Genomic DNA, 17,110 nt, shown 5'->3' with positions numbered 1-17,110 from the left:
TATACAAAAGATCAAATTTAACAGATGGAAGCAGAGAATATCCCATGCTGGAGGCAACTATCTTATCATGAGGCTACTTAATTGTTTGTGATAGAGTAAAGCTTATTCTCTGACCCGACTACCAACTATTCCAGTTAATTTCTATGTCACTGCCAATTAAAATTATATTTCTAAGTTGAAAAAAAACCCAAACAAACAAAAATTGAAGTCTAAAAAATTAGTTTGAAGAAAAAGTTATTTTTCTCTCTCAGTAAAGAATATAATTTTGATTACGGACACAAAAGCAGATAATAGATGCATGCGAAACTCAATTGGTCAAATACTGATGGCAACAACACCACGAAATTTGTGAGCATCACTTTTTCAGAGAGGATTAGTTTTCCAGTTTAAATAAATTATTGCAAAATTCCCTTCTGTCTTGAGCTGGGCACACATGTATATATATGCCACAGTTTATCTAAGAAAAAGCATTTTGCTTTGTTTTCCTTATTTGAAAGTCAATTAGTGCTTTTGTCCTATATTTTAAATCTGGAAAAAATTTAATGTGCTGCTGAAAGTATTTCTGAACTGGTGTCATTCAAATTGCAAAATAAACATTTGATAAATGATAAGAATGCCAGAAGGAAACGTTTTCATGTTAATTATTGTTTGTGGCTGATTTTGGGTATTTATATGTTAAGAATTAAAAAAAAAAAAAACACAAAACACAAAAACAAAACTTTGAAACTATATTGCAAAATGAATTCTAAATTACTGTCTTCATTCCATGTTCTCTTTCTTATTTGCCTTGTTTATATCATACTTAAGTTAGATCGAAGGCTATTTGTAGAAGTAATCAGGCCTATTTTCACCAGCATCAGTCATGGCTTGTCATTATCAATGAGCTCTCTGCTCAAGACTAGTTTCTATGGAAACCACCCACTGATATCACTGACGTTTGTAACTTTTTTTTTAAGCATATGACTTTTGTTCTCATTGCTCATTTTCTCTGTACGACTTTTTTTGTTGCTCTATTTTGCACGCTTAAGGAATGTGGCAAAACCCAGTAATAAGATCCTGCATCATCTATTAAGATGTTACGGTTCTCAGAGGTCTGATCTACTGCAAAAATAAAGAGTATATACAGTAAATGATTTCTCAGGAAAACACTTAGTTTTTGGAAGTGGCACCAACAGTGGGAAGTACTCTGACAGCAATAGTTTAAAGAACCCAACTTACGGATAGAACACAGTCAAATCACGTTTTATGGTGCAATAAGCAAGATGTTAAGAACCACAAAAAAGCATTTGAGACACACAATTACAATAAAATATATAAAGAGAATCTAAATACTAATAGATTACATTACTTGGCTAATAGATGGTATTACCTTACTGAAAAATCTGACAGATTGCAAAAATATCAGAAGAGATTGTTTAAATTCAATAAACCAGATGCAAATAAAACTAGACTATGTTGGCTGTGTAATCACTGAAGATGGCATGATGCCAAATGCATCAAAAATGCAAGCTATTACACAAATATCTACAGTAGAAAGCATAAAGCAACTGGAATAATTCCTAGAATTTTTCAATTACTTAGCCGAATTCTTTCCCAGCCTTGTTCAAGCTACAGTAAAGTGCTGTTTCAACCTCTGAAGACAAGAGTTCCAGAAGAACTAATTTTATTTTTTTTCCAATAAAAGTACTCTCCTAGGTTATTTAGGAGCTTCCATATAAAACTAAGGACAGATTTTTTTGATACCTGATATGAATATGTGATAGTAACCTGTTCTCAAGCTTTGTATCGAGGCAATTGGACAACAGCAAACCAGGAAAAGAAAATAAAATATATTCCTTGGAACGTTATGGCAGTTGTGGATGACAATGTCAATATTGCAGTTTAAGAGGAAGTATGTCGTATAATAGAGTACTAGAAAGAATGATCAGAAAACTGTTCCACTGAAACACATACGGGCATATCTACTGAGGTTGAGAATAAAAGTTACAGACTCTTGAGAAAGAAGGAAATATACCACTAGATAGGAAATAGTAATTGTAGATGCACTGACAAATTATATTTGGTGTCAGGATTTCATGGAATACACGACAGATAAATAACATACTTTCCCTATCAACTCAACAGTGACTTACTTCAAGCAACTGTAAAAACAAATAGAGATGCCAATTGCAATTACTGTTAGAATCTGACCAATATGTTAACCACCAGGTGGTCTGACAAAGGAAAGAACTGTAGACAATGACTTTAACTACTCCAGCAGCAGAAGGATATATGATCTGAAGTATGTGATACTGGAAGGAAGAAAAACCGTATAGGAACCTTAAAACACTTGACAGACACATTTAGGATACTATCATGAAGACATGAAAGAAAAAACCCCAAAACTTATCTTTCCAAGCAAATTTGGTTCTGGTCTTTTAGCAACACTTCTAAAAAGACATCAACTAAGCATATATCCCACTAAGGTATCATTTGTTCTCAAAAAATCTGAAGTGAAAAAAAAAAGTCAGATTAGGCCTATTGAACAAAAAAAAAGATGTTCACAGAAGTGTGGATCACATCAGTTACTACTTGAAATGCAGAAAACTGATAAAAACCTATGGCCCTTTTCCCCATCCCCCCAAGGGGGTTGCTGTATAAACTTACCTACTCATTCCTTAAGTGGACATTCAGAATTTATGATAGACCTCAACCTGCAAAGAAAAAACAAGTTAGTACTCTTCCAATGAAAACGTAAGAAGAAAAGATATAACATCACGTCCAGCCAATTCTCATTCAATTTTCCAAACAAAAAGCATGAAATTCCAAGAACTTATAAAAAAACTCAAGACTTTGATATAATTTTTAAAGTGAATATTTTCTTACACATACCTATAGCTGAGTACATACAGGGCTTGCACAGCTGTTAATGAACAGAAGGCGAAAAACAACTCCAGCCCAGGAAAAGACAATGGAGGTTCTGCCAGCTGTCTTGGCACAAGATTGGTACTTAAATATATTGCTGGAGGCTTTAAGAGTTCTGTTAAGGCATCCCTTCTTAATTTGGTATAAACACAAAGGAATAAAGATAAATAATAGAAGGTTCACATTATGCAGACAGCGTAAAAGAGAAGAAAAATTTATTTCCCAAAGCTTCTAGGGAGATTCTGCTACAGGAGTAAATCCATGTTCAAGAAGTAGAAATAGAATACCTAACCGATCTGAACAGTAGTGTTCTGGATGAAACAGACCAACCATATCAAATCTAATCAGCAGTTTAACTGTTCATCACATCAGGACTGCATCAGATATGATCACCTGCAGAACAGATAAAGGAAGGAAACAAAAAAGAGACGGTAATTTCACTATTAAGTGTACCTGAAATCTTGCTAACAGCCTATGCTGTTAACAATTTCACTAGATTTGAGTGAAGAAAACATATTTTCTTACCAAATCTCAGCAACACATTTTTTCAAGATAAACACCAAGTTAGCCTTTTCCTCATCCATAAATTCATCAAAGAATTGGCACATTTTGGATAAGTGTTTGTTGATATATTTATTTATAACTGAGGCCATTTTTTCATTCCTACTACATCTCTCTCATTTCCGGAAAATAAGGTCATACTACAATTGCAATATAATTTAATACAGAGAAACAGTACATAACTTTAATAACTTTATTATTCGTTGTGCATCATGCCAGTTTTGGCACTACCCTAATTTCTTCATATGCAGATTAAAACATTATTCTCAACATGAAAATGTACATTAATGCTATTTGTCAGATGCTATTACATTTCTGTGTGAGTCTTACAAATCTTTGCATTTCTTCTCCTCGTAATGCAAGAGACTTGACCACGTTTATTTTCAATACAGCATATATAGTCAACACAAATAAGTCACAGAAAGTTAGTTTCCCTTGCTGGGTGCTAGACCGCATCATTTTGCTCCTTTGGTAAGCAAGACAAAATAATCCTTTTCTTAAAGTATTTCCTACAAATCCTAACTTGAACTACACCTCATATATAGTCCCTCTTGTGGCATGTAATATGTGTGTGTGTGTATATATATGTATATACACACACACAAGTTTACATACACACTTCACAAGTCTCTTGGGTGACATAAAATTAATATTATGAGAATCATAATTGATTGAATAAATATATATATAAACCTATAATTTAATAAACTCTCCCATGTTTAAGGGCAGCCTTATTTTATTTCTAAGCAATTATAGTGGAATTTTATTTACTTCATGTATGAAAGGAAAATGCAAGAAAAAGATTGTATTTATATTTCCATTAATATGAAAAGCAACAAAATATTCAAGGAAATAAGTGGTTTAAGAATATGAATACCTACTGTTTGTGAGTTAGGCTGCCATTAAGACCTGGAAAAACCCGATCTCCTGAGCAAGATAGTTTCAGGAGATGCAATTGTTTACTAAGAACACTTGTTCAAGAGATGGCAACATCTGAACAAAGTAGATAATGACAGAGCCCATCTGCTGAAAAACAGCAAAGGTACAACTCTCATTTCATTGCTCTATGAGAAGTACATGAATAAAAGTGAATTTAGACAGACTGTGGGCTCCTTATAGTCTTCTTGGTTATACCTCTGTCGGTAATCAAGTTAGCTATTTTATTACAATGATTAAAAAAAAAAAAAAAAGTAGTTTAAAGAGCATCAGTTTTATTATTTTGACTTCACCCAAATAACCAGGAATGTTACACTGGAATTATTTGTTCTTCACTTCTCCCAAACAATGTAAGCTCTGAACTGGATCGAGGAACTAAACTGTAGTTCTGCATCAAATCCTTTTCAAACATCTTCAAAATTAAACTGTGCATAGGGACACACATGTCTGCATATATACATCTATTTAATAGAAGAGACCCCAATTTAATGAGACCCCAAACAAATTTCATAATACATCATGACTAATTCCAAAATGAACTTTTGCCGGAATTAAAAAGCACACTTGCATAGGTAAACAATTATACACTTTCCCCAAACACACACAAACTGACTTAATTTGAATCATCACCTAACTAGCTTTAGTTTCCATTAAACAAAGAAGAAGAATTGAAGTATAATTCCTATTACCTCTTATTTATACTCCTTTAGTTGCCAGATTCAATGAGTACACTATGAAAATGTTTAGAGCAAAACGGCTGTATTAGGATAGACGCAGATGGACACAGCCCCGGGCACTGCTGCTCATTATGTTGATTTAAGTCATAGTGTGCCTTAATGATGGGTTGGAAAATCCATCTCGTTTGAAGTGCACAACCTGAGGTTATATTTAACAGGATTCTTTCTAATGTATTCTGCCTCCACTTGATATAGGTTTTCTTGGGAGATGGAGATTTTCACTAGAGGAAAAATAACACCAAAGAGGAACAACAGGAGATTAAACAAGCTAGTCCATTAGAAGGAAGGGCATGCAATCACTTTTAAACGCATCAGGTGCTTAGGAGAGCTGGTTTCATGTCTTAGCAAAATAGGATTTTGCGTATATCCATATTTTCCAGGGTTCAGCTGTAGACCTGAATGATTAAGCATGATTCTTTCAGGTACTTTTCCTACACATTTGAACTACATTAGTTTTCAACAAATGCATACAATACTGCTACGCACACGTAAGATATGAAGAACGAACAAAAGTGTTCTGCCCAAAGATACATTGATTTCAAGTAAATCACTTAATATACCCAGCATACTCTTTTTTTTTTCCTTAAATTGCACTGCTTTTCTTCTTCCATTGACACCACTACCATGTTTTCTCTCCTGCTTACTCTTTAATTCTAGTTACATCCCATCTTTTCTAAGTGTCTTTGAGGTACAAATAACAGACTATTAAAAACAGAATAAATCAAAACTTTAACTTTGAGTTTTAGGGTGTTGGTGTGAGGGAAAAAAAAAATCACACCAAAACAAAACCCAGTAATTCTTTATTCTAGACGGACAGGGATTTTGACTAAACCCATGTTAGGTTGTCTCAATGGTAACAAGACCCGCTAACCTTTCCTCTAATATCCAACACCATCACATAAAACTTTTTTTTCATGGAGAGATCAACACAGGCTGCTAAGGCTTCAAGATAGAGGGGAAAGAGAATAGATAGGAGGAAAAAAAAAAAGGCTCAAAGCTTGTAAACATTAGCCATTAGTTAATGCATCGGTATATGGCACATGGCGCAGGTGCTTGTTCACCTCTCTTCCTTGAAAAGAAAACGACACGCACGTTCTTTCACCAAGTTCCTAAAAATATTTTTATTAAAGAAAATATTTAAAGGAATTTTAGCTGCTGTCGAGTTCTTTCAAATCTTTTAGGACAGAGCTTTATTTTGATTGACAGTCCTGTAGGACAGTAGAACGGTACTTTAGAACAACAGAACGTTCTGTAAGAGCTGTAGAAATATGTGGCATACTCTTTCAAAACGGAAATCATATCCTGTTGGCATACTGAAAAACACACCTGAAGTCCAGACATTCACCTCCTAGGAATTCAATTAATTTACTGGAGACAATTAACTAAAATGAAAGTAGACTTGTCCCTAGAGAAGAGAGATTTATTTACAAACTTGCTTTGTGTAGAAAAACTGGGTGTTGCTAGCAAAGCGAGCAGGTTCTGTGGTTATGGTTTTGTTTCTTTGGGTTTTTTTTTGGTTTTTTTTTTGTTTTGTTTTTTGTTTTTTTTTGTTTTGTTTTTTTTTTTTTTTTTTAAACTTTTGAAAGCTCTTGCTACATTAAGATCTGTTTGGCTTTAGAAAGTAATACTCTGGACTTAATTTAAAAATCAGAATGGCTTATATCTATTAAACTAATTCAAAAAAAGCTTCCCTTGTTCAATGGGCACTCCACCAAAAGGACATCTTATGCTGACTTTCTCCCTAATTATGCAACATCAGTAGCTTATATAGAACTAGTACTGTTAACTATTTTGCCAAGAAATAAATTGTGTATCACCATAAAAAAAAAATAAATGCAACCCACCTTTCCCTTCAGAAGAGGGGGGGTCATTTCTCATCTTGGATATCCCACTCCATAGGTAAGAGACACCTGAAGGGAGTTCGTTAGTAGCTGACTGCTAGAAACCTGGAACCAAAAAAATGTGCCCTGCAAGCAGCAGAAAGCAGGACGGGCACAGCATTTCTCTTCCCAGCTACCCCATATAAACTCCTTTCAGTTTCCTGACATGTTTTCAAATTAAAAACGGGTAAAGCTGCATTTATTTTGTTACCTCAAAAAAATTTCTGAAATATATCTTCAACTGTTTCAGTAGTTTTCGTATTCATTCATAGCATGCTCTATTGAACAACTTTCCCTCTCCCTTAAAATAGCCTAGCCCCTTCCTAGCAGACTGACAGTATTCTTTCACAACTATCCTCCTATTCTGACAAAACTTATTCTATGTCTTCAATAACATATTATCATTTCTGAAACAAATCTACATTCTCCAAGCCATATGTTGTCATATTTCATGTCACAGCTTTGTTCACCCTTTCTTTTCCTATTTCAACAATACAAACTGAATAGCTTTCCTCCCCTTCCCCATTTCCTCTCCTTTTCTCCCTTGTTTTCTCAGAGTCACCAGCACCCTTTTTCAGCAGGGTTTCATTTTTGGTACCTGCAACAGCAGTCTCGTCAATTTTCCCTTTTTGCTGTCTACATGACGCTTCACAGATTAACTTTACTGCTGCATCCTAGAAAACTTTCAGTGTTGTACCACTAACAATGCTTGAAACAGATTCCTATTCTGCTGCTCTCAAAGACACAGATATCTGAGCAGTGACACTGGAAGACAGTGAACGGACTGTTATTGATATAAACATTTCAAAAAACTGCAGCCACTACAAGTAACTTTATTATTAGCTGTTATACTTTATGGACTCCTATATTCTTTGTTAAACGTACAAGAACATTGCTGTTTATCTTCAATATTTTGCAGACTCATATGAAATTATCCTCAAGTCAAGATGCCTTCCATTTGATGAAAGCTAACATGAGCTTCAGGGCAGCCCAAAGCTTCCACATGAGCCTTACAAAACATAGAACTGACTGTCCAGAACCAGACAAAACCTCTCACCAGCCAGGCACACCTGGCTACACTCACAAGTGACCCTTCTAACGCAGCAAGAGAAAGTAAGGATTTAATCTATAGATAGCTTTGGACATAGTATTTCCATTGACTTGAAAGATCTTTGTACAAGTTATAAGAAATAAATTTAGGAACATGACATAAAAGTGATAATTCATGTACATACATTTATATGAGTACTCCAACATAACTGAAATACAATCATGGCAAATATAAATATGAAAGACTGCAGGATTAGGGTATTAAACAGGGATTAAACGGCCAATAATTTTGCTATACTCTTTAATTTCTTGTACTGCACGGCACATTTAACAGGTCCTAGAAGATTCAGGACAAATAAAATTAGCCATGTTATTAGTAGCACTATTGCAGCCTACAAAATATAATTGAGGAATTCCTATGTATTTTTCTATTTTTCTAAAGCAGAGCAAACATGTCTCTGTAGTACCGTAGAAGCTAGCTTTATCCCATCATAGAGGCTTTTTTTGACTCCAAATGCAAGTAATGAGCAGAACACCACCACTTTGGAGTTAATTCACAGACTTATGAAAGGTTTACAGTTTCTAATGAAACAAGAGAATCAATGAGACTTCAGGCTGTAAGTTTCACAGAATGCCTACACCTCCAGGAATGCACTAAAATGGACATTTTCCTTAGAACGGATGCTGTTGTATAAATTCCATTTTTGATATTCTAGTTAGAGTATTTCAGATAAAAACTGCCCATTTCTTTTTGAGCTTGTCGGAATTTCCAAGTGAAAAATATTTAATGCATTTTTATACCATCTGATTGATCTGAAAGTCCCTCTGCAATACAAACAAAGGATTTGAGGATTTTAGAGGTAGAAAAATGGCAGTAATGAAACCACTTTGCTTTTGTGCAAGTATTTTTTCCGTAAAATATATATTACATAAATGTAAGTTTATGTAGTTTTCCCATTTATTATAATTTATAATATATAGTAATAATTTGTGTACGTGTACAAAAAAAATAAACACAATCTACTTCACAATGACTTATATTTCTTGAAGGTTGCTATGTGATATAGGAAGCCATTAAGAAAGTCCTTAAAAATAAAATATAGTTTTTCAGTACACTCTTCATTTATTCTTTTTAGAAGAAAGGCCTGATTTTCCACTCATGTCTACGGATTTCCAGAAGTAAAGCTTTTTCAAATAGAAGAGACATAGCTGGATCTGTAACTCCATTATTCTTTTCCATTTGTTCTTTGAATTCACCATCTTCAAATATGTGTAAGTCACACTCAATCTAATAATTTGTGTGTCAAGTTCTCAAGCTTTCAACTTCTAATAGAATTACATCTAACAAACAATTTATTTTTTTAATTTTTTTTTTTTTTTAAAGCAAAAATGGAGTTTCCTTTCCAAGCAGGCCAGAGACACAATAGCTCTTCAAACAGGCCCTTGTGTTCAGGACAAGGTCTGAAGTGAAACAAGTCACTAATATTGTTTCCAATATGATACTGTGACTTTCATGACAGTGAAAAATACAGGGCAGTACTAAAAACTGTTGAATACATTGCACTATCAGGGAAATAAGTTACAAGTACTGCAACAAAAGAGAATTATTTTTGAGGAGAGACAAAGAAAAGAGTTCTTGAGGACTTTTTTTTTTTTTAAATATAGTTGTTTACAGGATTCTGAACTTGATGACCTAGACAGTTGTTTCCAGTTCTTTGCAACACATACAAACAAAGCACTTTACATATTGAGTGATAAAATCTTCAAGGACAAAAACAGTGTCTTTGTTAGCATCTATACAATACATGGAACTGTAATGTTCTTACTGTAATTACACTATTTGTGTAATAGCAATACAACAAACTTGTGCAAATGCAAAGTCTGATCTGAACCCAAAGGTGAAGATTAAAATATCACTATCTTAACTTTTATTGCAATGGGGACAGAAATACGGGACAGAAAGAATATTCTACACAACATTAGTATTTTACACTCAGGTTTCTGATTAAAGTGATAGGAAGACCTTTTTCTTCACAGTTTTGGGGTTTTATGTTTAACAAACTGAGGAGAAAAAAAAAATAAATCCTTAAATAAGTCCTTTACCAACTTGTTAAGTGCTACAAAGACAACAAACTCTTGTAAATAAGTCTTTCATCTTAAAGAAAGAGTGATCGTCACATTGCATTTTCCTAAAAAAATAAATTAATAATAAAAGACCAATCACTACATAGTCAGATGGACCTACAGTGTAATTAATCTTCAAAAATATTTCGTCACATTCTATTTTGGGTATTGTAAAATTTACCTGAACATCTTTCAAGCATAATAACATGCTTAAGCTCCAGATAATTCTTTAATTAGTTCTGTTAATATTCTCATTATAACAAAGCAAGCCATTTATTATTTGTAATTTCTTAATCAACTAATAAACTAACTAGGTTTTGCATCATATTTGTATTTAATCTCTCAGCCTTTCCAACACCATTCACCCATTTTTCTGGATTTCCTCCTGTATCACTTGGTTGACTGCTTCAAAAAGCATGATATTATCAAGACATTTTACTACTGAAAGCATGAACACAGTTTGTAATAGGTTAAAAAAAAAAGTTAAGAGTTTGAGTTTTCGTGGTGAAGCAATGGGGCACCAGTTGTACACTTGCAGGTTGCAGACATCATGATGAGGCATAAAAAAACCCCAAGTTTTTAAAATTTTCTAAGCATTCCCATAACATCTATTTCTATTGGTATGCTTTTTAATTATAAATATCTTCACTTGTTCATTACCTCATATTATTCATAAGGACTATTTGGATCATTTATTTCCAGAAACATTTATTCTTTATGTACATGGCAACTCTGGTTCGCTAAGGTAATAAGTACTTAGAGTTACATTCAAGAGCTATAGGATGAAAGACATGTGCATAGAGAAAAAGAGAAAGAAAAAAGTAGAAAGGAAAATGGGATTTATATTAGTAGTCATTTTTGCATTAAAATCTGACGGCAGATAATTTTTAATATCTACTTATTACACAAAACTTCGTGAAGTAACAGTGAATAAAGAGACTTTCTACCTTTAAGAGTATCCAAATGAAAATCGTAAAGAAGCATACCATTTTATGAGGGAAAATTATTGATGAAAAGCCACTCAGTGACAAAAAGCCCTTTTGCAATGTACTTACCTGCATACACACAATTTCCCACTAGGCAAGAAACTCCATACTGGGAGCAATGATCAAAAAATTCAATTTGCAGAGGATTAAGTCTATACAACAAACTCTAGAGGCTTAATACTACAAAACAACAGGAAGAAATATATGCTTAATTCAATGAATTTGATAGGAGAAGCAGCTTATGATCACTCAAAAAATAAAGACAAGATTAAGAGCAACACGTATTTTGGAAAACGAAGCTATCTAAATGCTCTCCATAACAAAGATGGACTTGTGTCTACCCTCTCCGCTCCCCAACTTCAGAGGGGCAAAAAAAGAAACCAGTTGGCTGGCTCCTCAGGCAGTGCTTTGACTTCAGGGCCTGATCCAGACTTTCATTAGTTATTTTGCCTAAAGTAGTTTTCATAATTCTTTCTTAAAGAAAAGAGGTATTGTCTTATTTCACGCTTAACTTCTACTTATTGCACCGGTCATTTCCATAATCATAATAGAGCCTGATCACGGGCTGTCTTTTGTGGCATAGCAATAATGTGAAAGAGTCTTAAGGCCGCCTTAGGCAACAATCTAGGGATATTAACATATATCAGGTGCCCTGGGCTCACCACTTTAAAAGTGTGCAGTAATATCAGGTGAAGACAAAGCAATAGGCAGTTATGAGATAACTTGTCCCCAGGGAAAGTTTTATCCCAGCTTTCAATAGATACTGGTTTGTGCCCTGGAAGAAAAGGATTATATTCCTTCTAAAAATCCATATATATTGTTTTCTTTATAATTTTTGTTTAATATTATAACTCTATGCTTTTCTTATTCAAGTAAACGGACAGGTCTGTTGTGAAAAAGCCACGGTACCAGTAATACCAAGCTAGTTGAGGGGCTTCTGGATTTATACTATAATTGCACCTGAGTTTCCCCAATCGCCTTTTGGAACTTATTAATTTTCATAAGAAGTTAAGAGATAAGACTACAAGAGTGTCCAGTCATCCTCATTGAAATGCTGAAAACGCAAAGCCATATAATACTGGAAGGCCAATATTATAATCAGTAATGAAATTTTAGCACTGCGGAGTTACCAGAGGTGGTATTATGACAGCTGAAGGAAGCACACATGCCCCTTTCTAATAGATGATTAGATGGATCCCTGAAATAGGTAAGATAGGGAAATAGCAGGTGCTGTTAATATACCATTAAGGCTTAGGGAAGGTAAAATACATTACTGCATCATTTTAATTGGTTTCATAAATTGTAATGTAAAAAGTTAATCCTTGAGCTTTCTGAGACTGTTAAGACACAGAAAATTCAGACTACAACCCACAAGAAGTATGCAGTTTTATCTTATATTACTACCACTGGGAAGGGAATAACATCATAAAGGACAAAATTAAGCTCAAAAGCTGGAACTTTATTCAAGGAATCCAGACTTTATCTTTATTCTTTCTTTTGCAACTCCCCCTGTATTTTACTTCATTACCTCACTGTGGATTTTCCTCTTCTAACCACTCACTGAAACATCTGCATATTTTAACTGTATGGATATGGGGAATGTAAGGGTATGTATATATCTGGAGCATAAGGACATCTCAGTTAGGGGCATAGAAATCAAAGTCAAGAGACAGGATAAGTAACAAATGACAGATATAAAAATCCCCAAACCAAGAGATAGATAATGAAGACTATAACCAAGAGCACCACTGCCGGCTGAAGGAACCAGCCAGAGCTTTGTTACCGATGGGAAGGTGGGGAGCAAAATGATATTATTATGCATCTCATAGAGATGCATACCTATTATGGGGCAAAGCTATCATAGGGTGTTTGAGTTCGTGGGATCATGTAAAACATTATGGGATGTTTTAAGGTGATTGTGGAAATGTATACCGCTTACTATGGGATGTTTAGGAGAAAAGCCAGAGATAGGGAAAGGAGAAATGACATATTTACATACTATTTCCTCACTTCGGCTCTGATAACTAGATAGTGAAGGCAATGTCCATCTTTCGTCAGGTTAGAGCGTTACCTTAGTCCCATTGCAAATAGGATAAGACAGAGACAGCTCTGATATGGATCAGGTTTTCCAAAGCATTATTTCTTAGCAATGCCATTCAACATTTCTCTTGCTGTGAAGGAAAGATCTTTTGGCTATAACTACCAAGGTTAAAATGAATGTCCTCACAGAAACTAAGTAGTAGCGCATCTACAAACCTTTAGTTTTAGTGAACACTAATAATAAAGGAAGTCTGAAGCATCTGTGTATCTTTATTAAAATTACTGGAAGCAGAATATTCCAGCCTGACATATGGCACTAAATTTCTTCAAACATCCATGTTAAGCCAATATTGTTTCTTTGGTCTGTTGAATTATGAGAAAAGCCATATCAAGCTGGAATATTATGACAATTATTCAGAACAGATTTTTTTTTTTATTATTGAAAAGAACTCACCAAGCAACAAGCTCAGTCCTCTAATATCATTACGATGTTACATAAACTTCAGGTGTCAGAGTGGCAATAAAAAAAAAAACCTGCTGAACCTGCTCTCTTGCACATTAAGATGCATGCAAAAGGCCCGTGTTGGTATATTTTATAGTAGTGTACGTGCTTCTTAGAGACTAAAATCATAAAGAAAATAATTCAGAGCCTAAGACCCCTTCTCACCCCTTGTTGCAGATAGTGGAAAATACAAAAAATTGTAATTATCTAACCCGAGTCTGTCAGCGCTCTTTACATGTAACTGTACATCAACGCATGACTTCTTTGGTAGCCACAGTCTTAAAACTGTACTAACAGCGTATATCAGTACCCTAAGAAACACTAAGCTTGAGTTTCTGAGGATAATATTTCTTGAGGAGAGCTTATATTTATTTTTAACTATTGAGACAGGAACCGACAAAATTCTTTTTGTCTCCATGTACATCAGACTTGTGCTTTTCCTTACCCTCTATGAAAATATTTAAAGAAAAAAACCCCAACATATCAGCAAGCACATTCAGCTTAGAATCATTTAACATTTCTTGACACTACCGTGCAAGACAATTATTCTCTGGGTTGTACAGTACAGTACGCACAGCCCTTGGCTGTTCTGTGAGTTTCTCTTACACAAGTATAATTACTTCAGGGGGACTGAGTACATGGAACTAATTGATGTTTAACATTTAAGAAATGTAACACAATTTTATGCCTGTGTAAAAATGTCAAAAGTAATTCATAGGATTTGAAGAAATTTCACTGTTGGCAGAATCAATAGCTACACAAGGGAAATTATCCCAAATAAGAGTGCCACATCTAATACAAAATTCTTACCAAAAAAGTAAACTTTGTGGGTGATATTGAGACAGCTACCTAGTGACAGCTGAGATCACAATGAAGATACAGAAAAAAAACCCCTGCATTTAAAGAAAACATTCGCATGCTTGTTGATAAGTTTAAATTATTTTTGATTCTTTGTAGTACAGAAATCACGTGAAAATATTAGTATATAAATAATGCAAGTGAAATGTCAACACAAGAAGAAATGTGACCTTTAGTCAGTAAGTACATTCATTACATGCAACACAATCTAGAGTTCATAACAAAAAGGGGGATGTAACTCAGATTCTGCATTCCCCAAACTATCTTTGAACTAAAGAACAGTCACGCATATATATCAATGACATGAAGGCAAGGTAACCACATTTCCTGCTTCTGCACATATGACCACCAGAAACATGAATAATACAATATCAATAGACTCAACTTTGTATGATGAAAACAACTTTTTAAAAATACTTCAAGCATTATGCTAAAAGGCATACCAATCAGAACCAATTCCAAAATTTCATCATATAAGAAATTCCAACATTCATTAGGAAGAGAAACAGAATTTTATTTTATTTATATTTTTAATAATAAATTCTGAAATTATGTCATTTCATATCAGTTTGTGTATTTTGTATGAAAATGTTAAGACCATTTCCATTAATCCAGAAAGTGAGATGGAAATTGTATCTCCACAGTTTATCTTATCCTTTCTGTTCCAAATGTGCATGTACAAGTTGCAGAAAGAGTCTAGTTTAGTTTCGACAGAGCTGAAAGTTATGAATTTTCCTGAGGTCTGAAGACGATCCTAGAGGAGGAACCCTCACGAGCATTTGCAATGGGAGTGTTTCTACTGATTTCCATGAGGCTAAGATCCACTCTAAGGGTATAAGTTTATCAAGTTTGCAAGTCTGCTCGTAAGGGATGAGTATTAACAAAGTAAAGAAGCACAGATTTTTTTGCTGATTCTAGGCGGAATAATTACTAGCTTAAAATTAAGGATACCATCGTGATTCTTCCAATTCTTAGAATTGTCTTGTGAGACTGGTTTCAGAGCGCTCAGCAGCTTGCAAAACAAACTGAATGGGGCACAGTGAATAATAGAACGTGGATATAAAAGTAACATGGGATCTTTTGATCTGCTTTTACTCTGGGCCAAATTGTGTTTATGCAAATGAACACCTTTGATTTATTATTTGTAAACATAAGAAATCTACATTTACATCAGTGTAGCACTGCTATGTTCAGCTTCAATAGACAGAAGAGCATAGGTAGTCAATGAGACAGGGAACAAGTTTCCCATGCTTATTCACTGTGATCTTTGAGACTGCAGCAAATGAGTGAGGGAGGTACTCACTCATTAAACAGTGAAAATAAAAATAAATACCAAACAGCTGCATCATTAACTGTGTGCAGTTCAGTCTGCATGCTAAATGAGGCAAAGATCCCATGGAAATAACACTATGACATGTAATTAATAAACATATTGTAACATTTATGCACACTCACTAGAGATAGTATGGCACAGGTGATTGTATCTTTGACTTTTTCCCTTTTTTTTTTTAATTCTTCATTTATTTTCAAGAATGACACTGTACAGATATTTCAGGAAATAGTATATAAGGACATAATGTCTCTTGTTTCAAGCAGGATTTATCATTCATTCATTCTTATATAATTTTGCCAACACTCCCTGCCTGCCCCCGGGATTATTATCATGAGACAATCACTGGTTACTGTGATGCAATTTTGGCCAATAAACATGCATGTGTCATGAATGATAAGACTACCGTCATCCTATTCCATGAAGAGATATCCGTGCTTCTCTGTCCTGACATGAGGGAGGACAATGCTTAAAAAATAATTTTAAAATTAGAAGAAAATCCCTGAATACCGCAGCAGAGCAGATCAGTACATGATTACAGACCTAGTAAGGAATCACTACACAATTCAACATACACTTTGACTGGTACGGAAGAAATAGACAAGGCAGGGAAGAAAGAACAGTGGATTTTAAGAAGGGAAAGAGAATAAAAGCTAAATGGAATAAGATAAATGGAAATGAATCATACAGGAGATGGACAGGACCTTGAGACCTTTGAGTCCAAAAAGTTCAAGATATTTATTACACAGAATAAAAATAAGTAGCACTAAATGACTGTCCACAAAAATCAATTTAGGCTGCCATCTCTTTTCTTCATACAGGAATAAACAGGCCCATTGAAACTGACTGTAGACTGTGTGCCAAGAGTATATGATCATTTGTCCATGAACAATTATTAAAAAAAAGGTAACATTCCTGAAATTATGTGCATTACATGGTGGTTTTTTATCTGGTTAAAAATTAGTATTACTTTCCCTGCAGAGTTCAGATGGCTTTGAGTTTTGCCTACACCTAAACGACACCCTAGAAAAGCACAACATAACTTGAACTGGTAGACAAATACAGAGTCTTTAATATTTCTGTGATCAGGTGAAATGTAAAATTTGTGAGATACTAGACAACTTAACCCACTCTTTAAATATCTTCAGATACATACCTTTGACACACACACAAAAAAAATCTGTAATTAAATTTAAATAAAA

The 17,110-nt window shown here is 34.3% G+C and overlaps 1 long non-coding RNA gene across 1 annotated transcript in view; it reads right to left on the bottom strand.

The window, feature by feature from the left end:
* Positions 1-1,624: 1,624 nt before the first annotated feature.
* The window catches only part of LOC141743708 (uncharacterized), an 81,958-nt gene continuing 66,472 nt past the window's right edge, over positions 1,625-17,110 (bottom strand). Inside the window, exons 3-4 of the long non-coding RNA XR_012587173.1 lie at positions 3,192-3,297; positions 1,625-2,693 (exon numbers count right to left, since the gene is read on the bottom strand). This is a non-coding gene — a long non-coding RNA (uncharacterized LOC141743708). The remainder of the gene's footprint in view (positions 2,694-3,191; positions 3,298-17,110) is intronic.

This window comes from Larus michahellis, chromosome 5, assembly GCF_964199755.1.
Source record: "Larus michahellis chromosome 5, bLarMic1.1, whole genome shotgun sequence".
Classification (NCBI taxonomy): Eukaryota; Metazoa; Chordata; class Aves; order Charadriiformes; family Laridae; genus Larus; species Larus michahellis.
The sequence above is the reverse complement of the archived record's forward strand: the minus strand, read 5'-3'. Positions and strand labels throughout refer to the sequence as shown.